This window comes from Ambystoma mexicanum, chromosome 7p, assembly GCF_040938575.1.
Source record: "Ambystoma mexicanum isolate Mex_15411 chromosome 7p, UKY_AmexF1_1, whole genome shotgun sequence".
Taxonomy (NCBI): domain Eukaryota; kingdom Metazoa; phylum Chordata; class Amphibia; order Caudata; family Ambystomatidae; genus Ambystoma; species Ambystoma mexicanum.
Genome location: NC_090939.1, coordinates 64320347 through 64344898, shown reverse-complemented (window position 1 = coordinate 64344898; position 24552 = coordinate 64320347). Strand labels below are relative to the sequence as shown.

The 24552-nt window shown below is 48.7% G+C and overlaps 1 protein-coding gene across 1 annotated transcript in view; it reads left to right on the top strand.

Annotated features, from left to right (window-relative positions):
• Positions 1–24552, top strand: part of PTGFRN (prostaglandin F2 receptor inhibitor) — a 467509-nt gene that overhangs the window by 1191 nt on the left and 441766 nt on the right. The window lies entirely within an intron of this gene.

Sequence of the window (24552 nt, the reverse complement as noted above, 5' to 3'; positions counted from 1 at the left end):
GCTTCCTTTCTCGCACCATCATTCTTGCACCTTCCTCGTCCCTTCCTTTCTCGCACCTTCCTCGTCCCTTCCTTTCTCGCACCTTCCTCGTCCCTTCCTTTCTCGCACCTTCCTCGTCCCTTACTTCCTTTCTCGCACCATCATTCTTGCACCTTCCCCGTCCCTGTCTCGCACCATCATTCTTGCACCTTCCCCGTCCCTTACTCCCTTTCTCGCACCATCATTCTTGCACCTTCCCCGTCCCTTACTACTTCCCTGCACTTTCCCCGTCCCTTACTCGCACTCCCTGCACGTTGTACACACTTGCTTATCTCTTCTTGTATTTGCTCTTTTCTCACTCCTTAGTCACCCCCCCTTGTGTCCTTCTGCCCCCTATCTCTCTTCTGATTAATGCCCACGCCCCTCCCCCGCTCTTTCCAGGTGTGTCCCACCTCTGCTCCCACCCGGTCCTGTCCCGGGTTGAGCCGCGTTCCAGGGCCTCTGTTGATGGGGGCGTAGGGCCCAATGGAAGGTTCTCCCTTTTCAAAGCTAATGTTTAGGCGACATGGGAAGCGGGCGGGTGGGGTGGGGTGGGATCGGGTAACCCCCACCCCAGCTAGCCCTGGTCGTCTGACCCCGTGTTTATTTGCCTTGCGCTCTCACATTACACACGGGCTGCACTCTCTCTTAGCCGCAGCGTAAGCGCGCTGGCATGAGGAAGCGTTTTTAAAGCTACAGTGTGCGCCAACTTGGTGCTGCTGGAGGGGGTGCCCTCCCTCCCCTGACTCTTACTGAAGTCCTGTTGCCACCCCCCCTCATTATCAATACTCCGCTCCTACCCATGTTGCATTGCCCTCCTCCCCTCCCCTTCCACTCCTACTGCTATGCACCCGTGCCAGTCCCTGTGCCGCCACCACCACCGCAGCCGCACCGCACGCCATGCCAGCGCTTCTGGCGACCCATCCCGCGATTGGCGGGCATTTGGGCACTGTGTGAATATGTTTGTGCGGCGAGGCGTGACACTCCAATTTAGCCCCCCCTCCCCTTCTGCGTAGGGTCTGGCTCCCCTTCTCCACTGGTGCTTGTCAGGTGATGGCTGGTGGCAAAGGGTAGAGCCCCATGGTGGGGGCAGTGGTTTACCCACCTTCGCCCTGGCTTTGTGAAGGGTGGCCAGGCGCGTGTGGCAGCCCTTGGTCCTCGCATCTCCTTCATTTGAGCACCCGAGGCAGTGTTAGGTGTCTGGCTGCTTCTGGGAGTTGGGGAGGCCAGCCAGTGTTGGGTCTTCGCCTTTGTGTGTTTTTTGTGAATGACAGTCCGCTGGTCTCTTGATCTTTTAATCTCTGCGTTTGTGGCAGGTTTTTGGTCTCTACTCCTTCCTGGCAGTTGTGCATGCGGGACAGCCTTCTCGCGCCCCCCTCTAGTCGTCACTTGTGCATGCGGGACAGCCTTCTCGCGCCCCCTCTAGTCGTCACTTGTGCATGCGGGACAGCCTTCTCGCGCCCCCTTCTAGTCGTCACTTGTGCATGCGGGACAGCCTTCTCGCGCCCCCCTCTAGTCGTCACTTGTGCATGCGGGACAGCCTTCTCGCGCCCCCCTCTAGTCGTCACTTGTGCATGCGGGACAGCCTTCTCGCGCCCCCCTCTAGTCGTCACTTGTGCATGCGGGACAGCCTTCTCGCGCCCCCCTCTAGTCTTCACTTGTGCATGCGGGACAGCCTTCTCGCGCCCCCTCTAGTCTTCACTTGTGCATGCGGGACAGCCTTCTCGCGCCCCCCTCTAGTCTTCACTTGTGCATGCGGGACAGCCTTCTCGCGCCCCCCTCTAGTCTTCACTTGTGCATGCGGGACAGCCTTCTCGCGCCCCCCTCTAGTCTTCACTTGTGCACGCGGGACAGCCTTGAGCCCGCCTCCTGCTCGTGTCTCCTGCTCTTCATTTATACACGTGGTGCAGTTTTGGGTCTTTTGCTCTTTTTCAGTTTTTCCTGCATGTGTCCAGCTCTCTGCATTGTGCATGTATGACTGTTGTTCTTTCTCACACTAGTGCATGCAGGGCTGTCCTGGGTCTCTGGCTCTTCATTTGTGCATGCACAGCAGTTCGAAGTTGCTGGTTCTGTCTCACAGTTGTGCATTTAGGGTTAGTTGAAGACCTAAAACTACCCCCAGTACCCACATGAAAGTGCCAGACACCCCCAAATTTTCTTAATGCACAACTGTGAAAAGGGCTCAAGACTCAAAACCGCCCTGTGTTGAGATGGATTTCTGAACTCTGGCCTGGTGAGCGGAGGTTCAGAAGGCCAGCCTAGTTTCTTGGACTTCAGGACAAGCCAGACCAATCAAGATAGCATTGGCAGCGGTCAAGACTAGGTCTCTCTCAGGAGGGGTGAGGGTGATTGGAAGCCCACAAAGAGCACACACAGCAAAGGACACTTACAAATCACTCCCAGTCAGGTGTGTTTATATATAACAAAAATACAAATACATGTATTCCAAGGCCTTTGCAATCAAGCACCAGCAAAGATCAGCAGTAATACTTCAACCAACACAACACTACTATAGAACATTTATACAGATACCAATGGCCTAAAGGAATGGTGCACAGTAAGGGTCCACAACCTGTAAAGAAGGGTCAGTAATTTGTGGTGGTGTTTACTGTGTGTGCTCATTGTGGGCTTTCGATCACACTCACCCCTCCTGAGACCTATGGCCGCTGCCAATGCTATCTTGATTGGTCTGGCTTGTCCAGAAGGTTACCCTGTTCCAAGAAACTAGGCTGGCCTTCTGAACCTTCGCCCACCGGGCCAGAGTTCAGAAATCCATTTTAACAAATTGGTGGCAGAAAAACTGCCCTGCATACATAACTGTGAAGACAACAACGTGTGAAGCCGAGCCAGAGGCCAAGGTTGCCTTCACACCCACCGTGCAGATGGTGGAATTCCTCACACTGGGTATATGGCTACTTGTGCATTCTAGTAGGTGGTTTTGGATTGTCAGCTTTTTTAAATTTGTGCATGCACGGACGCTGTAGGCGTTAGAGACACACTCTAGTAGTGCACAAAGCTTCATTTGTGCACACTGAACAGTTTGAGGGCTCTTGTTTCTCGCAGTTATGCATGCAGGGCAGTTTTGAGCTCCTTTCACTGCTGTGCATTAAGAACACTCAGGGTGCCTGGCACTTTCGTTTGGGCACTGGGTGCAGTTTTGAGTCTTCAGAGATATTTCACAGGTGTGCGTGCCTGGCCCTCTTGAGCGGTGCATGCTGGGAAGTCCTTGGTCCTGGAGTTGGGCACGCAGGACGTGCTGTCTCTCCTGGCTTCTCTCCGGGAAGTGTGATGATGCTGCACTTCCTGGAGAAAGGTGGCCTGGGCACCAAAAGAGGCGATGCACATGTTTTTTAAAGGGTACCAGTATTACACTCTGCAAGCGAATGTTTTGGGGGCGCCGGGGTATTCACTGCCCAAGAAAATTTGTAATGGTTTCAAATAGCGAACTTTGAAGCAAATGTTCCCGTCTATAGGAATTCAAATGTAGTCAAACATAACAGGAAAAATGGATCTAAAGCCTGTTTTCGGTGTGAGGAAACCTACCGGAAGCTTATGTTAAAGGTATTGGTACCGCGCACCGTCACCAACGGAGTTGGTCCCCAGGCACTCTGGCGGATCTGCAAACGAGAAAGTGGGATGGGTTAGTAGGTGAAACGGGAATAGGATAGTGAGAGGACTGGTGTTCGGTTGGAGCTTCAGCTCGGTATACACCGGGTGCTGAGCTTTGGTGCGAGTATCGGATCAATGTCAGCCCTCATGTGCTGTTGGTGCGGCTTGTGTGTTGTTGCAGTGTTGTGATATAACTCCATCTTTGCTTGAAAGGGAAGTGGAGGACGAGGAGAGATGGGGCATGGGGGTTGGAATTGGGCTTTTATATTGCGCTACATTCTGGAGTTCAGCTTCTAAGCGCTGGACCTGGTATTGCTTCGGGTGCATGCGCGTTGCCCCTGAGCTATTCCCCCCCCCCCCTGCCCGGATAGGGGAGGGATTGGGTGATTGCCAGGGTAACCACACCCCACAGGTCCATGGTTTGGTGACCCCCCCCCCCCCGGAATTCTCTAGTTTCTGTAGGCCAGTCCACCACTGCCTTGAGAGGCATTCGGTTCTTGCAGCGTTCCCCGGCGTTCTGTACTGCCCTTGCTGCCCATTGTGTCCCCGGCATTGACCGGCTATAAATATCTCCTGCCGTGCCCGGTGAGGAGTGATATTGTGTGCCACTTGATCCTCCAACTCCTTTAGCTTAAATCCCAGGCGGGCGGTCTTAATTAGCCCCCCGGTTTATGCGCTTCGGATGTCAGTGGGGCTGGTAGTGCGTCAAGGATCAGCTCTGTATCATGTAGCACTGGCTGTTGTGTCGGTTCCCCCCTCCCTTCCCCCGAGTGCTTCTCCCTTTGATCCGTCCATTCATTGGCCAGTTGGCATGGAAGAGTTGGCAGTAGCACTTAAATGCAGTGGTAACGGGGTTACTGCTGCATTTAATGGTCCGCTCAATCATGAATATGGCGTGTTTACCCCCAGCTCATAGCCGGGGGGTAAACATGCCGGAAAATGCTGATTTTCGGTGCAATTACTGAGCTGTAATACCGCCGGTGGTAATTGCGCCGATAATTCCCCATTGAGTCCAATGGACCCAATGGGGGAATAATGTTTCCCGCCCAACCCATGTTACGGCAGTAATACCGCCGGATGGATGTGCAGTAATGTGAATAAAGTTGGGTGGTATCCCAGGAGGGATACCGCTCAACTCGTGATGAGGCCCTAAGTCCCTAAGCATTTAGACCCCATCACACTGATGTGCCCATAGAAAAGGTAAGCACAGGGATGGACCACAAAATAAAGTCTCGCATATTAAAATAGGATGATGTATAGACTAGACTTTACGAGACATAGCAGATGCTTATGGACTCCTTGGAAAGAAACTAAGACAATCGCCCTCGGCTTGACACTTCAGGCCTTATTTTCTCTTTTGTCCTACAACGTCTGAGTGGGAGCTGAAGATCCACAATGCACTGCAGCGCTCTCTAGGCCCTCCCTTTATCCCTCGCCATTGACTATGCTGGCGAGGGCTGATGGGAGTGGTAGTCCAAAGCATCTGTAGAGCCAAAGGTTAAGAACCCTGCCCTAGCCAATGGTTCACACGCAGGCAAGTCAAAAGCCCCCCCACCCCCCCACTCCAGCCCAGAAATAGCCTTCGGCTCACTCATGGTAACTAGGCTAAGGGCAAAAGTTTAATTCCACCCAAGGTGTTCGGGGAGGTCTTTGGTTGAGGGGGGAGGAGCAGCAGAGCGCAATTGCAATAATAACGTTATTAAACAACTTCAGGACCGACCATGAACATTTCTGAACCTGAGGTATATTCCAGCAAACCTGTGGAGTCTGATTGTCCCTGTTTCTGTCTCGGGGACCTTTTGACTATTGTAACGCAATGTTTATTTATTTTTTGAATATTTATATCGCACCCAGAACTGACTTAACCGTATCAAGGCACCACTGGAACAAAGGAACAAAATATAATAGATATTCAATGGAAAACGTTGTTAAAGAGACGTTATGGTTTCAAGTAAAACCAAAAAACCTCCAGAAATTTGCTAAGTAACCATAACTCGCACCTCCACTGTGCACTGCTAAGACTAACACCCAGGACATCAAAGAGGACATCGCGGATGACATCACATATCTGGCCCACTTGTTTTTGTTCACTGACATATATAGGCCAGGCGGTTTTGTTCACTGACAGTCATAATATTTAAATGGAAAAGGTGCTACGTATATAGACATTAACCTTGTCGTATGTTCTTAAAGTACTTTCCTTAGGGTTTGGTCTCATCTTATGGTGCACATACATGGGGAAATGAGCAGGCCTCAAACATGTAAACAATTAATTTGTATACATGAAGATAAACTTTAATGTTAACATTTTCTGATGATGCAGTTTCTTTCTTCCTTACTTTAGTTTCCCTGTATGTGCCTCTGATTTGTATGCATTGTGGGTCTTGATATGTATTGTTTGTACCAGCACAAGTGCTGTAAGTCTTGAATTGTTACTCAGAACTCTGATAAGGTAGCGTTCATTATTGTACTATCCAAAATTACAAGATTATAAATATTGTACTTCTATGGTGCATTCTGCAGCCTTTGCCTATGTCTATGTTGATTAGGTTCCTGCATTAACAACAACACTCCAATATAATGTTTTGTTTGGATGAGTACATTCTGTAATAGATTAAGTAGTCACCCCTGACACCTTGTTAGCAACATTATAAACACAACTCCTTGTAGGGACTTTTCATCAAAATGTACGCAGGCCGTGTAGTAGATCACTGAAGAAAAGAAGACCGAAAAGCCACCAAGTAACCCGCCCTGCTACCATTTTAAACAGGAAGGTTTTAAGGGCCTTTCGAAACTGAGTGTTTGACAGCCCCGGATCAGGTATGCTGCTCCAGAGTCAGGGGCCGAAGACAGCCGACAGCAAATCTTCTATCTCCTCTGGCAACACATACCGAGCAGGGGTCACTCTTTCCAAAACCCAAGTTTCTAATACAACGTCTTCAAGTGCTGCAAATTTCTGCCGCTTTCCTGGCTGCAGGCCTCCCCAACTATCGCCGGTATTACGGAATCAACACTGGCCTCTGGTGGAGGCCAGAATTAAATGTAAAGACTCTGGTCTATTGGGCCTACCATGGCTTCAGAGCACTTTATGTGCGTGAGTTGTTCATTAAGTATGTCCCTTCGCAGAATCTTCGAACCAGCTGCTGTTGTGTCCCCCCCGTTTTTCTAGAACTACATCGGTGGATGAGATTTTTCGGCTTCGGCACAAGGGTTATGGAATTCGCTCCCCTTGGCTCTACGTGCAACTGTTACGTTTTTTGCGCTTTCTGAAAAGCAAGATGGTATTATTTTTTTAATTTTTTTAATTTTTTTTTTTTAGCCAACTACTTCTCGATTTTGTTTTGCTGCTCTTTCCAACTGCTCCCCTTTATAAGGACCCCATAGCGCCAAGATAACCTGTGCTTGTGGAGCTCATTTAACCTAACATAACATAACATATATTTATATAATGCCCAAGTACAACTCTTTGAGTTCTTTAGAGGGGAATGTATAGAAAATGCATTATGACCACAGCTTTCCATGCTCTCCCCACAGTTGGTGGGGTTTCTAGGTGCCTTGTAAGCACTTCTGGGTTCCTTAGTGGGGTGAAAGGTGGGGCTGCCAAGATGGGTGAGTTGTGCCCTGATTGATGCCAGGGATCAGATGGCTCTGTGCAGCCTGGGGATGGTGGAAAGCTCGCCCCTGGCAGGCGTGGGGGCACTGATGCTGGACACGTGACCCCAGGGTCTTTGCTAAGGTATACTACACGTCTTTTTCTTGATGCAGTGTTGGCAAATGCAAGCATTCTTAGTGCCGGGTAAGGTTTGCAGCTTTCATTATGCTTTCTTTTCGTTTGGCAAAGTACCCCTGGAGGGATTTGCTCTTCAGGGTGGGCACTCTATGCTATGGTCTAGTATGTTGCTCAGTAGTTATACTGCAGGGGTCGAAATAAGCAGGGTGTAAAAGCGGCTCCTGGGTGTCCAGCATTAACCAGTGACCAGGAGCTACTACTGGGGATCGAGGAGCTAGTACATAGCGTCCCGCAAATCTTACCTCCACTTAAGATGCAAACCTATAATTTTGTGCATACTTTATGACCCCTTATGCACTTGCGCGGTCTGAATGATACCTGGCCTAGTAGGATTGTTGTTTGTCTTCCCTTGTTCCCCCTCCCTGCCTCGTCGTGCCTTGAAACACTTGTGTATAGGCGCGTTATAAATGCTATATCATATGCTTTAAATGCCATATAGATGTGTCCTAATGTTCATTTTAAAGATTGTCCCAAACGCAGACAGTTAAATTCACATAGGTGTGTTTGTTAGGCATCAGTGGCCTGGGAATTCAAAGGTAGCTCCTGGTAGCTGCTGGTGTCAATCTAACCAGGCTCTTCTGGGCTACAAGCAGGAGCTGACTGGCTCCCAGCTTCCCTGAATTTTTAACCCTGATACTGTGCCCATCAACACCTGTGTGTTCTTGCGGCATCGGACCTTGTCCAAGAAGTGGGGCCTTGTCCTCACATCTTACTAAGTGGCTATAAAAGGAGGTTTGGGGGCAAAGGAGGCGATCGGAATGGAGGATTAGCTAGTGGACAAACGGTTTAGTGGGGGAAAACGCACAAACTGATGAGTGGTCATGGCTGTGCTAGCTGGGATGCGTGTTTCTTAACTGGGATTAGTCGTTGCTAAGCATGAGAGCAAGTTTAAGGGCCGTTTTACAATCAAGACTTAACGGTGATTGCAGTATCTAGGCTGGGCGATGGATATGGTTGCGTTGCAGTTGCGTGATGGATGTGTGCTCAGAAGTTTTTATGAGAGTGAAAAGGGGGCACTTTCTCCAGGCCCCCACCTGGGAAGAGGCCCCACAAGGCTGCCTGATCTAAAGCATTAAGATTCCATTGTTCACCAGACTTCCATAGCACACTTCAGGATATTTTATGGCGTGCTGCTGAGGCTCTAAACCCATTGCAATTCTGTTTTGACAAGTACATTCTGCCTTGATCAATTCATCATGTAATGCTTTCCGTGTTCACTGTGGTATACGTAGTTTGTGGTGTGCTCCTTACCGCACAACTCCTGTAGCATTTTCTTCTTCCTATGTTGACCATGTGCAATAGGCAATGTTGAAATGTATATTTTATAAATTGACTGCCACAATGGTTCAGAAGTTAGCTCAGTGTGTTAAGCACTCATTGCGAGATGTGTGTTCATATGCAAGATTAGAATAGGACAATCCAACAGGTGCTATTATCAGCAATGTACCTGCACCAGATGGGGGTTGCTATAAAAGCTGACATGTCATCCGTATGGTGTAGGTCTAGAAATGTTTGTTCCGATGGGGTGATGCAGGCCTCGGGCAAGCATATTCTGGGCACAAAAAACGGTTAGCTTTTTTTAGTAAGCCAACGATGTTTAGGCATGTTTATAAATGACAATTTCACAAGCCATTGTTCTGGAAGTATTTAAAGCTTTAAAATACAAAAAGCAACCCAGATTAAATCTGTTAAATAACATTAATTGGTACGCTGTTCTTTATATACTTCCCTCGTTGATGGAGAGGATCAAAATTATAATCCTTCCCATTTTGCGTAACACCCTTCTACAATATATTGTTTTTAGAAATTGGTAATGTGATGTGTGCACTTTCCAAGTAAGTTTTATAAAATGAGATTTGTTTTTAGTTCATGGTAAGAACTGGAAGAGTGTTCAAATGCAGACATTTCAGAGTTTGCACAAATCCCAGTTTAGCTCCTTAACCAATATGTGATCCTGGGCATCTCACTTAATCTTGTATTGCCTAACATCTCCAAATTGCCATTCCTTCCATCTTTCTAAATTGTCAGCCCTTCAGAGTGATTTCCTTCTCAGGGTATGATTTCATGGTTTCACTGGCTATAGTGTTGCTTCCACTATAATAGTGAGCATTGATATATTGCACACCACAGACACTTTGTTCTTTCGACTCTAATGGCAACACTATTTGAAACCATATCCCACTTCTTATCTCAGTCTGTCTGGATAGAGACACCTTCCTGGTAGCTTCTAATCTGCATCCACTACCCATACTATGGTATGTGTAGCTTTCTCATTCCTTCCAATTGGTCTCCTCTATCCATGCCTGAGCACTTTTGCGTTCTCTGAGGCAGCTAATGTGAGTTCTCTGCCTATTCTGGGTTACATGTACCTTTTACATACAGTCCGGCTTTGATACTACAGGCTGCATACCTCCCGGGATGCTGTTGATAAAGTTATCCTGTATCTATACTAGAACAGAAGTAACCTCTTCATAGACTGCTAATGTTGGCCTTCCGATGAAGAGGGTAAGGGGACTTAAAGGGAGTAAACGTGCTTATTATGCTGCCAGACGGCACATCAACCTATAGGTTGTGAGCGTGGGGGGCGCGGGGCGCGACCGGTATTTTTGATCACTTAATTCCTTTGGTGGAAGTGGCCCCAAAGATGTCTGTGCCCAGGGCTCCAAGAGTGCTTAAGACGGCCCTGGGTTTGCTCAAGTGGGCCGCAGTGATGTGAAGGCTTTCGCCAGCCTAGTCTGTAAGAAACGCGCCCTGTGACAAGGGAGAGCATTGGCTTTGCCAAGCGAGAGGGCGGAGGTGGCAGCGCCAAGATTTGGGCGCGTATGGATGAATGGGTGGGGCAAATTGGAGGGGAATGGATAGGACGTATTAGCAGTAGGGCAAATCGGGACGGCCGCCGATTGCACATTGGCGCCTTTTCTGGACGTGCGAGCACGAGCCTCCGCCGCCCCTTGGCTAAATGCAGTGCAGGTGAGGGCCCGCATTCCCGGTGGGCAGTCGGCCATCGTTCTGGGGGCTGGCAAGGAGCAGGCCACCGCATGCCTCCTCCGGGGGAACTAATCCCTGCAGCTTTTGCCTAACAAAGGGCAGGATCCCAGCCTTGGCTTTTCCCGGAAATCGGGTCATGGTTTGGTGGGAATTTTAACAGGCGGCTCAGCAGACATTCCAAGCTGGGGTGTGATAAAGGCCAGGCCGTTTGCCGAAGCCTTGACGCTCAGTTTTGGGAAATAATGGCCTCCCTCTGCCACCTGTTCTACATCAGTCTGCTTGCGTTTTAATGTTTGTTGCTGCTGCTGTTTTGTTTTCTGGCATGAAGACGTGTGTTGAGCACCAGACGTTAACACAGTTCCGGGTTCATAAGCGTGTGTCGAGTTAGTCTGGCGGTGCAGAACTGCTTTCGGTGCAGCCGTTTACAAGAAGTGTGTCTGCCCTGCCGCTCGTTGGGCTGTAGGATAAGGCGAGGGAGCCTGTACCTGGCTGTGCGTAGGCATGTGGACGGTTGGATAGCTCCTGAGTTAAGAGCTCCCTGCTGATGTTGGGATAGCCTGCAGTTTGCAAGTTCAAATGCGCGCTCTCTTTACGGCCTCGGCATTTACAAGCAGTGTTTTTAGTGCTTGGGGTAAACGACTCGAAGGGATTGTCTTGCGGATGCATTTTTTTAGTGTTGGCTATTCGGTACCTATAAGCCGAATTGCGTTGGAGAACTAAACAGGAGGAATGGCTTATGAGGAGGGGCACAGTCTATGGGTGTTTGGTTACGAACCTGCCCATGGCTAATCCCTATGGCAATTCCCAACCATTCCTGCCTTGCCCCGCCCTAAACGCCTCCACCTGGAACTCTTAGAACTCGCTTTAATCAAGCCTTACCATCCTGTGTTGCATTCAAAGTGCCTGCCAGTGCTTGTTCAAAGCAGTCTTCTGAGTGTTAATGCTTTAATTGGAGTTGTAAACATCCTGGCCTGCCTTCAGCCGCTCGATTTATAAGTGCTCTGCCTGTCCCGCACTGAAATCCTGTTTAAAACAAGCATTGGCAAAGCCCACATTTTTGCCTTCTCCATACGTTTTACGTTTCTACCAGGCACTGCTATTCGATGCCCAGGCAGTCGCACCTGCTTCCAACAATGGGTAGTTAATACCACTACGGCAGTGCCCGGCAAGTGCCTTTCCATTGCATACAGAAAAGCCCAAACTATTGGCATTGCCAATGGTTCTTTCCTCAGAATGTGTATACTGTTGTAATTTATTTAAGTGCGATTGCTGTGTGATTAGAAATTATGGGGGTACAATACAAGTTGCAAGCTGCGTGAAGCAGTGACCTTGTCAGGTATTTTATTTCACTGTGTGGGATGTGTGTCTCTTTAATGTGCCTGCTGGTACTTGTAGGCTTCCATCAGGGAAGGGGAAAATAAAGCCACATGCCTAGAGGATAATTGTTTCTTTCCTTTGGCGTGGAAAGAAAGGCAGTGTATTGTTCACCTCCCACTTTTTATGCCACAATGGAATTTTTTTTTTTAATGATTTGGCAGGAAAATCTGGAGAGCGGAGCAGACTCGCCTGCTCTTCCAGGTCTGCCTGCCAAATTGGCTTGGTTTTCCACCAGCGTGGAATTTTATGCTGGCAGAAAAAACAATCTATTCCGCTTCACTTTTACACCTGGAGAAAGCAGATTCTATTGGAATCCATTCTAGTTGCCTCTCGCAATCTTTAATTGTGGGAAGCGTTTACACTTTTCCAGACTGAAACAAAAGCACATAGGATTCGAAAGGACCCAATCCTCCTCCTTTTGATCAACCTGCTTCAACAATGATGTATATACATTGTCAAGTTGGTTTATCAAGTGACCCGTGCCCTGTATATTATTTTTGGTCTTCATTAACACATTCGTGCCAAATTGCACCAGGAAGGTAAATGGTCAAGTACATACATTTCCGATTCGGGTTCGGTTTAAATTCCGGCTCCACCACCTAACCAGAGTGTGTGATCCTGAACGGATTTCCCACTCGGACACATTGAGTGATCCTTGGCAAATTGTCAGCAAAACCTGGTGAGGTGATCGTACTGTCTCCAGAGAGTTGTATCCTAAACTGTAGCAGTAGAAAAGAGAACGTGGAACATGTCCCTGAAGTTCATCATTGCAACACTCGTGACAGCCACTAACTCTTCCCACCCTAAGACCCAGTGCCCTCTGCCCATGGGACCTGTCGTGCACATGGACGGGCAGCCACAGTCTAAGCTAGGTGCTTGCATCTCGTGCAATATGACTGGAGACTCTTACTCGTGTGCAAATCCTGGAGAGCGGCCCTGCACGGAATTCTAGTTTGCCCCTGCGGTGCGTACCATTATCCCGGCAGTGTCTTAAAAGCCGCCTGGCACGTGGGGGTGGGCCTTGCTCTCACTAAAGGACTTCCTACATTGTTGGACGATTTTGATTCCCTTGGGGTGTCACCCTAAGTGAGTAGGGCACCCCAGATGTGGACTTGGTCCCTGTGCCTAGAGCAGGATCTTTTGCACAGTGCACACCTTTTGTAGTGATCTTTAAGAATTAATCTAAGTAGCTATCACGATGGAGATAACTCTGGATCAAGGTGCGGGACGGGAGGGAGGGGCTAGTGGGGGAGGCGAGAGAAACGCAGTCCTGGTACATGGACTGTACACATACGAACAAAGAGGAAGTCCTGCGCACTATCTGAGGCCAAAATAAGCCAAACAGTTTAATGTGGCAATAAGACCCGAGGCGGCGGGGCCAATATTTCTGCGCCCTCAAATGTCTGCGCCCTCGCGCCTCAGGGCTCATGGCAGCGCGTTATAAATTGTTTAAAGTAAAATAATGCACCAGGTAATGCCCCCGGGGCTGTAGTTACAGGCGTACTCGGAGTAGACACATCTGTTGACGGTCCGGTATGAACCATTGTGGGCAATATGACTCATAAAGACCTCTTTTGGAATGTGCCTGAATATATAGAAAAGGACGCAAATAGAATTCCTCGTTCATACCGAAAAGGCAAATGGCATCAAGATGATAGATCCAATGCAATTCACGTTGTGATAGTTTCTTTTGTAAGTCTCCCCCCTCTAGGTAGGGGCTGGAGTACCTCAAGTATGACACATCTCATCCGTGCAATTGATTGGCATTGTTCTTTAAAGTGGAGACTTGTCATTGTCTGTTCTAACATTTGACTTATGCTCCGTCCACCGCTCTTTTGCCTTAGGATAAAATTAAAAACCCTCTGCATTGTCCAAAAGGCTTTCTGGGGCCTGAGTCCAAAATACCTTCAGCTATCCCTCCGCAAATACCTCATCTCTCGAGCTCTTCGCTCGTCTACCTCCAACTCCCTCGGGGTCAGTCGTTTCTCACAGAAAGAAGCTCGGGGTAGATCTCGGACTTGGGGCTCGGTCCTCCCTCGGGAACAGCCTCCCTGCCACTCTGAAACTTGAGGAGAACCATCTCCAGTTCCGGAAGCACCTCAAGACCTTTCTCCTTTTTCTTCTGCCTTCGCTCCCCCTCTGACCTGCTGATCTGTTCTCTCTTGGCACCCGTGCACCTAGCCACCCTCTGTCCTCCGGGCCCAGGTACCTGCTCACCCTGCCACCCTCCCACACTGAGTGAGTTTAATATGATCGTGGCATATATTCAAAAAATTGTCAACTCTGTACGTGTCCCTATCCAGATTGCAAAGACGTCATCTAGGTACCGCTTCCAAAAGATGATCTTAGTGGACCATGGATCTTCGTTGAGAATGTAAGCTGTTTCAAAGGGAAACTTGAAAATGTTGGCGTAGGTGGCTGCAAAGGCTGAGCCCGTGGATGGTCCCGATATCCGCAGAAAGAATTTGTCATTTGTCATTGTATCTAAGCTAGTTATATGCGATCATATTGAATAGTTCAATGGCGAAGACTTCGTGGATTTGGGCATAATCATGTTGCAGGAGAAACCATTCCCCCGCCTCGATACCTTCTCCATGGGAGATGGACGTATAGAGACTGTTGACATCTAGTGAAAATGGAATCCGATCTGGGTCTGAGAGCTGCAGTTCACTGAGTAATGGTAGGAAACGTGATGCATCTTTGCGGTAAGTCGATGTCTGCTGAACCCAAGGTTGTGTCTGCTGAACCCAAGGTTGTAAGGCCATGTCGAGGCACATGGTGGAATGCACTGTCTGTGCCTGCCACTATGGGTTGAAAAGGTGCCTAGAGAACAGCCCGCCTTGCACATATCCCAGTGTGTGCTCTTGCTCAGAGGATTGCCTGGCGTTTTGGAGCTGGGCTGTCCTTATGGGCTTTTCCAGAGTCTTGTCCTCTGGTCTGGCACAGAGATGCAAGTACGATTGTAGGCCCTCCTGGGTGGGAGACTGCCCATAGAGGATAGCTCAGGGGCACTCGCCTTGGAAGCAAGACGATGCGGGGCAACACAGGTTCGATTCCCCGGGACCACGCTTAGAAACCTCTGTGTATTAAGGGCGTTATAAATAACCAATTACAATAGAACAGGCTATTTTCACTTTTGTTTGTTCTCTAAATAGAACCTCACATCGTTGGGTGATACTTTCAGGTGGTGCCTCTGGGGGCAAAGGTGGCCTGCTCTGCAATGTGTCGCTTAAGACCGACACATTGCAAGCAAGACTGAACAGGCCTGGGGTGAACAATGGGCCATACAGGGCGGTACATTTTCTACCCCCATCTACGAGTGGTACATGTCTTGTTCCCAACAATCCGTCTAGGTGTGGTACATTTCCTACCCCCAACACTCCATCGAGGTGTGGTGCATTTCCTATCCCCAAGGTGTGGTACATTTCCTACCCCAACAATCGCGCTATGGGTGGTGCATTTCCTACCCCCAACACTCCATTGAGCTGTGGTGCATTTCCTACCCCCAACACTCCATTGAGCTGTGGTGCATTTCCTACCCCCAACACTCCATCGAGCTGTGGTGCATTTCCTACCCCCAACACTCATCTATTGTCCTCCTGCTTAAAGGCCGGGGGTGACTCTTTGAGCGCAGTCTGGTAAAGCGGAAGGCAGCCAAGGATGTGGTGCCTGCATCTGGAGATCCAGGCTCTTGGGGCTGTTTCTGTTCAACAGTGGCATGGCCTTACAGCCTCTGCTGAGGCGGTGCCCACACTGTGCTACTCGAGATGGATGCAAACTCCTACTCCAGAACACATAACTTTCCACCCATTACACGGGGTAACCTTCCATGCCACGATTCTGTGGCCTGTGTCCGCCATTGCCAAAGGGGACAGACCATATGCAAATCAGTATTGGTACTTCCACCAATGGGAGGAGCCCCAAACTCCATCCACTCCCGGCTTGTTCGTGGGCCTTCCCTCACCGCACACAGATTTCTCTTGCCAGAGTTCCCGCCTTTCCTCACCGCACACGGATTCCTCTTGCCGTAGTTCCCGCCTTCCCTCACTGCACAAGTTCCATGGCCGTGTGTCGAGGGGTCCCCAGCGTTGGAAGCCGTAGAGGTATTCCTGTGATGGCATAGCTCTCTACTTGATGGGGTGACATGGTCATTAAAATCCTTGTTTCAGGAACACCAGCTATAAAGGGGGGGGACCCCTCCACGCCCCGAACACCTCATAAGCTTTGTAAACTGCCACCATCTGTAGGTAAGGGTAACTGTGTAGGGGGCTGGGGGCAGTGTAGGCTGCCTGTATAAATTTCCCGCGTTACCCACCCAGTCTTGTTTTTACCTTTAGGTTCTGGCACCTGAAGGCCCGGGTTTATAATAGTCGGGCGAAGTCCAGAATAAAAAACACACGCCTGGTTCACCGTCTACTGGATGAGTTCGGCATGTGTGTCTGGGTGAGTTCGGCATGTGTGTATGAGCTGCGTGGGGAATTCCTTAGACGGGAGGCGCCATTGAGGTGTTGTGCACGCCCCTCTACCCCCCCCCCCCACCCCCCCGCTGCGACCCCAGCGCCCCAGGCGTGTAATCACGCTACTCGATTGTTCTCTCTCCCCTGTGACCCGGCCCACGTGACCAGACTTGCGAAAGTGGATCACACAGGATGTTTGTCTCCACTTGCCATCAGCAGTTGCGTATCTTGGTGCGCCCTGGGGCAGAAGTGGCGTTCTCACTGTAGCCGGTCTCTTGGGTGTGGGCGGCTGGGCGGTTCTTCAAGGCTCAGACGGGCTGTACCAATTGCGGGCCTTGCTAGAGAACTCCAGACTGCAAGACACTCCCAATAGACTTTCCATGTCATTGGCGAGATGGCCCAGACTGGAGTCTGTACAAAGTCTGGGTCTTTGGTGCCCTCCACAGCCGTGGTGGCTGTGTGGCCTGCATTAGAAGCACGGGGCCCGAATTTGCTCTTGTGTAGTTTTGTAGCACTACCATATTGTTGGGTCGAAATCTGCTTTTTTACTGTGCAGCTACAGGCGCAGTCCTCCCTGTCTCAGTCAGTTGGAATGTGACACCCAGGAGTACATCAATGCATCTCAAAAGACCTTCCCCCTGCCATGGGCCAGCCTAATTAAATAACAAAAGCTCCATGTATCCCCCTATCCTGTGTTGGCCCTGCAGAATGGTGGCAGCAATTAAACCTAATTAGCATACTAATAGAGGGAATAACCGAAATGTTGCCCCAAATATTGCGACTTGTTCATTACTGCACCTTTGCATGGTAATAACATGCCGACCCCACCCACCCCTCCAACCCTCCCATTACACTGACTAATGGGAGCAGGAGTTGTGCCCTGCTCTCTTTTGTCGGTGTAGTGGGGGTCGGGGGTTGCAATGGTGTCCTCCGCTTCCATTGGATGGTAGCGGGAGACGATAAAGAAAAAAGTGTATGAAAAAAGGATCCCTCAATACCAGTTCAAACCCTTGTTAGTGGCCGAGAAGTGGCGCCGCAGAGATGGTGGCACACTTCATGGTGTGCTGTTGCAAAGGTAAGTGGTTGGGGGGGGGGGGAAGGAGGTTAATAATAATAATAATAATTTTGCATTTATATAGCGCTACAATATATATATTATTATAAAGCGCTGGCATCTGAGGGCTGCTTATTACACACGGTGTGTGGTGCTCATTTATCGACTTTGGAAGGATGAATGGCTGAGTTTGGCCCTGCCGGGATTCGAACCTGCGTCAGCAGACTCTGCACAGATGTCACAGCGAGCGCTCTACTCGCTGTGCTATCGGACCGGCTTATGGGTTGCAGGGCACAGTGATCTATGTGATCACTTGGCCGTGCCATAATGAGACTTGGAAATGTAATGGTCGACATTATGGGCGGCGCGGTGAGCACATAGATTCCTAATGGAGTATACTTCAAACAGGCCCACATGGGGCATAGCTGCAGAGGCTAACAGGAAAGGAACCCCTCCCCCCCCCCCCAACAACCTTGGATATGCACTTTGTCAACCTCAAGCCAACTTCCACCCCTCAGTATCAAGGGCAGTGAAGTGTCATGTCTTCTTCATGTGTTTACAGTAGGCAACCCCCGCAGGGGACCCCATTCAGAGGGTAGGCGTATGTAATTTGATGACAGTCTGTTCCTGCCACAACTTCAAGTGAGACTTGCCTTTTAATCAGGAACCACAGAGAGCTCAGTTAACCTGAGAGACCTTTTGATCATCAACAGAAAGGACGATGGGTGGGGACTTAGTACATGTTTTCACCCCTTTACGGTTCCCGTTGCAAAGCACTCTGGTTATAACATCACGCTTAACAGAATATTGTTGGTGGGGACCCAGGATTGGTTCAATAAGGTAGGCCTAGCCTAGACCAATTACCTGGGCCCATTTGGCTTTAAAAGCGGGTTGAGCCTCTCTTTTGGAAGATCTGAAGACTTCAGAGGGAGTACGTGGAAGAACTCTTTTGAACCCTGGCTGTAGGTACAGTGTGCTTACATCATCCGCCACTGAAGGAAGGCCAGTATTTCCAAGAGGGAAGCAAGATCCCTCCCCTAAACATCTCCCAGGGAACAGAGGAAGATACTAAATCCAGAGGTCCCTCCAGCAGCTCTAGGACTGGTACACAGCCAGCACACAGTGCACCCTGCTAGGCTCTGCAAGCAAGCTTCCTAGGTGGGAAGTACCAGAGAGTCTCTGAACCAAACCAAGGACAAGGCCGTTGCCTGCAACACTCTACTCAGCCTCTGGCCTTCCGTCTTTAAGGATGACACAAGCCCAGCAAAGAAGCTATGAAGAGTGCTTCGACGAGCATCAACACGAGCCCCTCGAACTGTAATCGACTGCACCACTGACTGTTGTCACGGCACAGTCGCTCACGCTGTCCAAGATGCATCAACTAGTGCTTTAGACCTGCCAACCAGGACTGAGACACTGTTTCCTGACTGAACCGCTTTGTAGGCCAGTCTGCAGCCACCTGTCCAGCTTTGCTTGCCAAACTACCTGCCATCTGATACCAACAGCTGTTTCCCGTCTTGAACTCGGTCAAAGAACCTGCAAAGCGCCCTGAAACCGACTCAACGCTGTCAAGCACCAAGGACCTTTACAAGCACAAGTTACATTGTGGTTCTGTTCCCCTTGTCCTTCTCTGAAGGTCCCTAGTGACATACTACGAGACATTGCTCCCCTTGTGATGAAACCAAGTATCCTTCAACTATTGAGATTTAATTACTTTACCGACAACTTCTGAATACTTGTGTTGGCAACTGTGTGCTTTGCGTACCGCAAGCTCAGATATGCAAATCGTTTGTACTACACCGGGCCACCATAGTGGTTTCTTGGAACAAAGGTTTGCCAGCGAAGCATGCCGGGCCTGTGCCAAGGCGGTAAACAGACCAGAGTCTTTGGTAGGAAAAAATGGGGGTGAGCAGCAGAGGGTGTGATAGGAGGAGCTGGTAGCAATGGGGTGAACCAGTTGAGTTCTGTCAGTATCCAGAGAGCATCCCCTTTTCTTCTTAAACTGTCTGGGCTGTATTATGTAGTGTGCTAGAACTGTCTGTTGAATAATAATGTAGATATTGTTATACAACCTTGACTGTACAGTGCCTTCATTGGGTAATAATTGTATTTTTGGTGTGTTGCAACTAACGATCCACGACCTTGCGTAGATAAGCCTGCCGTTCCATCCAAGTTATCAAAATTGGACAAGGTCATATAATTTACTTTTGTTTCCCATCTATTTGGATCCCTTCTGCTGTATTAGAGGTGTGGGGCTGATTGATGGTTTAGAAACAGATATTCATCCTTGGACCACTGGTGGCCCTGGGATTTGATGCATCACACTCCCAGATGGTGATGCAGCGAGAAGACTTGGTAAAGTGGTAGGGCGACCAGGGTGGAGCCCATCGCAAGTTAGTGGGGTTGAGTACTTCAGGTAAAAGTGGAGCATCGGTTAGTGTGTGATGGGTTTGAGATGGTCTCAAGTGGTTCCTTGAGGTTACGTTGTAGAATTGCAAACTTGTACCCAACTTCAGAAACGAAATCTGCTCATGTGCACCCAGTATTAACCAGAAGCTACCACTGGGGAACCAGGTGCTAGCACCGAGCGTTTTGAAGGTGCAAACATATAATTTTGGGCATTATTTATGACCCCTTATGCTTTTAAAGGTCATATAGATGTCTCCTAGAGTTGTTTTTATAGATTTTCCCAAATGCAGAGTTAATTTCACACTGGAATGCCTTTTCAGCATCAGCTGGCTTGGGAAGCCAAAAGCCGCTCCTAGTAGCTGTTGGGGTCAAGATACTCGGGCTCTTCTAAGCTACAAGCAGGAGCTACATGGTGCCCAGCTCCCCTCATTCTCGAACCCTTTACACAGATGGTTCAGTTCTGGGACTCAGCTGTGATGGCCCATGTAAGCCAGCAGAGTCGAGCAGACTGTGTAAGTAGGAGAGTGGTTGCGAAGGGTGTGGGAGAATGGGGGGGGGCAAAGAGGCAACTGTGGAGTGGCAAGTCAAATCATTGGTGCCTCAGTTGTTTCTCAACAGCCCTGAGATGACCTGGGTGCCTATAGCCAGTGAGAACATGGGTCGCCACCCTCCGCCCCAGGTGGGTATGGGCCAGTGTCGTTGGTCTACTCTACACTGTTTGAGAATATGCCCAGAGAGGTGCCCTGCTGCCCACCCCCATGCTACCAGAAAATTGCAAGTGGTAGGAATGGACAAGAGGAATGTGGAATCTCAATGGTCCGGATTCGAGGATGTAGCGGAACTGTATTTGCCCATTAAGCTTTTGTAAAACACTAGTCGAGGGGCGATGAGCTTGCAGGTATCCATCTTCGGATGGATAACAGAACTTGGATTAGTCAAGATGGGGGTATAACAGTAAGGTACTAGGGAAACCGTGCAGTCTTGCCACCACTGCGTGACCCTAAACCTAGCTACTTAAAGCTCTCGTACCACAGTTTATCTCTTTGGTGTGTGCTGTAAATAAGTGGTGTTTCTTGTCCAGCTTCGTGGTGCCTGGCTATACCGCTGAAGGATGAAATCGTCAGCCCTATCTCTCTTCTAGCACATCACTTGCTGGTCACAAAACTATGCCAACACCAGCGAACGCTGAACTTGCTCGCTGACAATTTATAGAGCACACTTCACTTGTGGGTTTCTTCCTGCAGCTTACTAATGCAGTTGTGTGTTGTGGTTACTTCCTGATGCTTTGTGTTACATGTATATGCACCATGCCTTGCTTCCCGCAGCTTGCAAAGGGAGCCTTGTGGTCTGTGGTTGCTTCTCTGTGCTTTGCATCGCGTGCCTTTGCACCATGCTTTGCTTGCTGCTGCTTGCTAATTCGGTCCTGTACGTACTACCCATTGCTTTGTGTTGCACGCATGTGCACCATGCCTCGCTTCCCGCAGCTTGCTAAAGGAGCCTTGTGTTCTGTTGTTGCTTCCCGGTATTTTGCATTGCATGCATGTGTAGCGGTTTATTGAGAGACCACCCTCAACGCTGGGAGTTCCTTCCCTCCCCACTCAAGGTGTCGTGCAACAAACTGTTCAACAATCTTTTCTTCAGCCCTACTTCAGACGCATATCATGGCCCATGGATCCCTCCCCCTGAGCTACCAATGAGCCAAGAACCAGGCCGGTGTACAGGAAAACTATTTGTATTTATTTAAATGAAAAGTAACAGAAGTCGCACTGAACTACATGTCCCACCTTATTTGTGGCTCACCATTAGCTACTTGTGACTCAAATCAATTACACAAATTAGTTTTAAAAAATCACAATTCTTTACTTTCTACAAATTTCACTTCACAAAATAAGTCAATAACCAAAACAATTATAAATGTAGTGTTGTGCAGTTTTGATTTTCCTGTGGGCTTCAAAGGCTAGCAGTGGGTACAAATGCATATGGCAATTTTGATTTCACCCACACTTTTGGTTTTAAATCAACACAGGGTGATGTTTTTCAGACCCTCCACTCTGCTACATATGTTGGGGAAGTCCGACAGGAAAATTGGAATGATTTGGGGTATTTTGAATTTCAGACCCTACTCCGCTGAAAGGCCTGTTGGGGGAAGCTGGACAAATAGACTGGACTGATTTAAGAACAAAGACACCCCTCTTCCTTGAAGAGTCAACAGTACAAAAAGGATTACCCAATTAGATTATAGGCAATAGTTTTCAGCACATGCGGGGATGTGAGCTTTAATTTAGAATTATAACAGAAATCACCCTGCAGTGTTCCGCCAAATGGGGAATTATCTTTTTAGTGAAATAGGCTAAGTATCTAGACAGTTTAGCCCCCCCCGCCCATAGGCCAAGGATCTACACAGTTTAGTCCCCCTCCCCCCCGTCCACTATAAAGGGAAAGGATTTAAGGCAAGCAGACTCCTCTCCTTTTGGTTTCCCAGGGCTCGGGTCTACTTGCATAGAAAACCTTGGTTTAAAGTTCAGGACATCCAGCTGCATGTTAGGACCCTCTAGAAAGATGGGGCAGGGATCTGGTCACTGCACTCTCAGGATGGCCTCCTGCACTCGACCATAGGACCCAGTCAGCCCTTGGGCCTTCCTACAAATAGAGGGCTCCACCCAGATGCATTCTCAGCAATCTCCTCTGGTGTTTCCTTGCAGATGTCAGATGTAAGTTTCATCAGCGCTCTTCGATGGAAAATTTCAGCAGCTCTCCCTTCCTCCTAGTTAAGTCCCCCTTGTATAACAATGACACCACCAAGTTTACAAACTCAGGGGAGTACCCTGCAAGAGGTCACGCTAGTAGGATTGGACAGTCGCCCTTCTCTCTCCTGCCCACTCCAGCCCCTCGCTATGGATTGGTTTAGAGTCTGTAGCAGACATATGGCAGCTTAATTTACAAGACCCATTTGTTCTCATGTCAAATTTCAGCAAACATCTAGTTATGTGGCAAAACAATATAATTTTAATAACTGCCATAATATTCATATTTTCTGATTCTGCTATTTATGGGTAACTAAATAAGACAGACACGGCTGCACCATTTTGCACAGCCATGCAGCACTTCTGCCATTTCCACAAAGCGTATAACAGTTGGGAATATGGGTAATAAGGTACATATTCCTAATTTCACCCTCCACCCGTTCACCACTCTCACATTTGGAACATTTTCAGGTCAGCCAGAAACGCATCTTAGATGGCCATTACAATTTCCTGAGTGTCAGGTGTATGAATTTTAGATCGCCAGAATCCCCTGGAAATTACCCAAAAAAAAAATACATAAATCAAGAAAATTCGCCTCGTGGTTGCTAGGAAAAAGGCATAAGTTATAATAGTCCTTTCAAATTAATTGTAAATCTGCATGTGGGACAAACTGCAATTCTCCTCCCTCCAGGCCATATGGTCTCACTGGGTCAGCCTGTAACCAGAGTTTGTATTATTCTCTTGTGTTTGCAGTTTGCTCTTTTGGTTGCTTGTTTAAAGTTGTAGCCCCCAATCTTCACACCTTTTATCATGCTCCAGCTAAGGGGCGCTTGTCCTGCCGTAACTGCATTCAGAGCCAGCAAGTCTGGGGAACACTGGGCTTTCCACGTCTTTGGCAGGGCACACTTTATTGCAGTTGTAATTGGATGGGGAATGTCACTTTCCAGTGGGGATGTTCCATGGTGATGTGTCCAACTGCCAGTTAAAGGGTTTGGCTTGGGCTGACATTGTTCCATGAAAACAAAGTTGCTTTTTAAAACAAAGTTGCTTTTTAAATGTCACTGGTATTTTGTATGTGAAACATAATATACGCTACTTTTGTCAATGTTCCTTTTTGTCAACACGCACAGTGTCTTTTTCCCTGACATTTTTCCTGTTGGCAATAGTATATTTTCACATGTCAAGCCGTTTTTGGGGTCGGTGTTTAAAAATCCTGCTTTTCAGGTGAAGGGACCTTCAGTTTTCACTTGCAGCCACAAGCATAGTGGTTTTTGTGTCCAAAAAATCCTGCATTTCTTGTGAAAGGGACTTCTGTTTGTGGCGTTCAAATGCACCCCACACTTGTGCTCCATGCTTTGCTTCCTGCTGCTTGCTAATGGCGTCTTGTACTTGATTTCTGATGCTTTGTGATGCATGCATGTGCACCATGCCTCGCTTCCCGCAGCTTGCTAAAGGAACCTTGTGCTCTGTGGTTGCTTCCCGGTGCTTTGCAGCGTATGTATATGCATCCTGCTTTGCTTCTGGCTGCTTGCTAAAAGAGCCTTGTGTGTGCTTCCGGTGTTTTGTGTTGCATGAATGTGCTCCATGCTTTGCCTCCTGATTGCTAATGAAGTCTTGTGTGGTTTGCAGGTGCTTCTAGGTGCTGTTTGTTGCATGTATGTTCTCCATGCTTCTGTCTACACCCCAAGACTCTGGAACCTCCTCCCTGTTAACATCAGCCTCACCCCATTGCTTCTACAGTCTAGGAAGGAGCTCGAGACGTTCCCAAGCAATGGCTTCTCTCTAACACCTAGGTCCGTACACTTGCCACTCCACCCTACCTGAAAATTGGTGATCTGCTCCTCCTTGTTTCCTCGTAGATCCCTTGCTGCCAATTGCCTGCCCTCCCCTGTTAGCTCCCCGCTCCCTCTTTCTCTGCTTCCCTCACTGTGTTCTTCCTCCTATGATTGTAAAGCGCTCTGTTGCTTCCCGAAGCTTGGGCCGTGCTCAATAAATAACATAATCTTACCATGCTTTGGTTTCCGCTACTTGCTAATTGAGCCTTGTGTGCTGCAGTTGTTTCCTGGTGGTTGGTGCTGCATGCACATGCAATGTGCTTTGCATCTT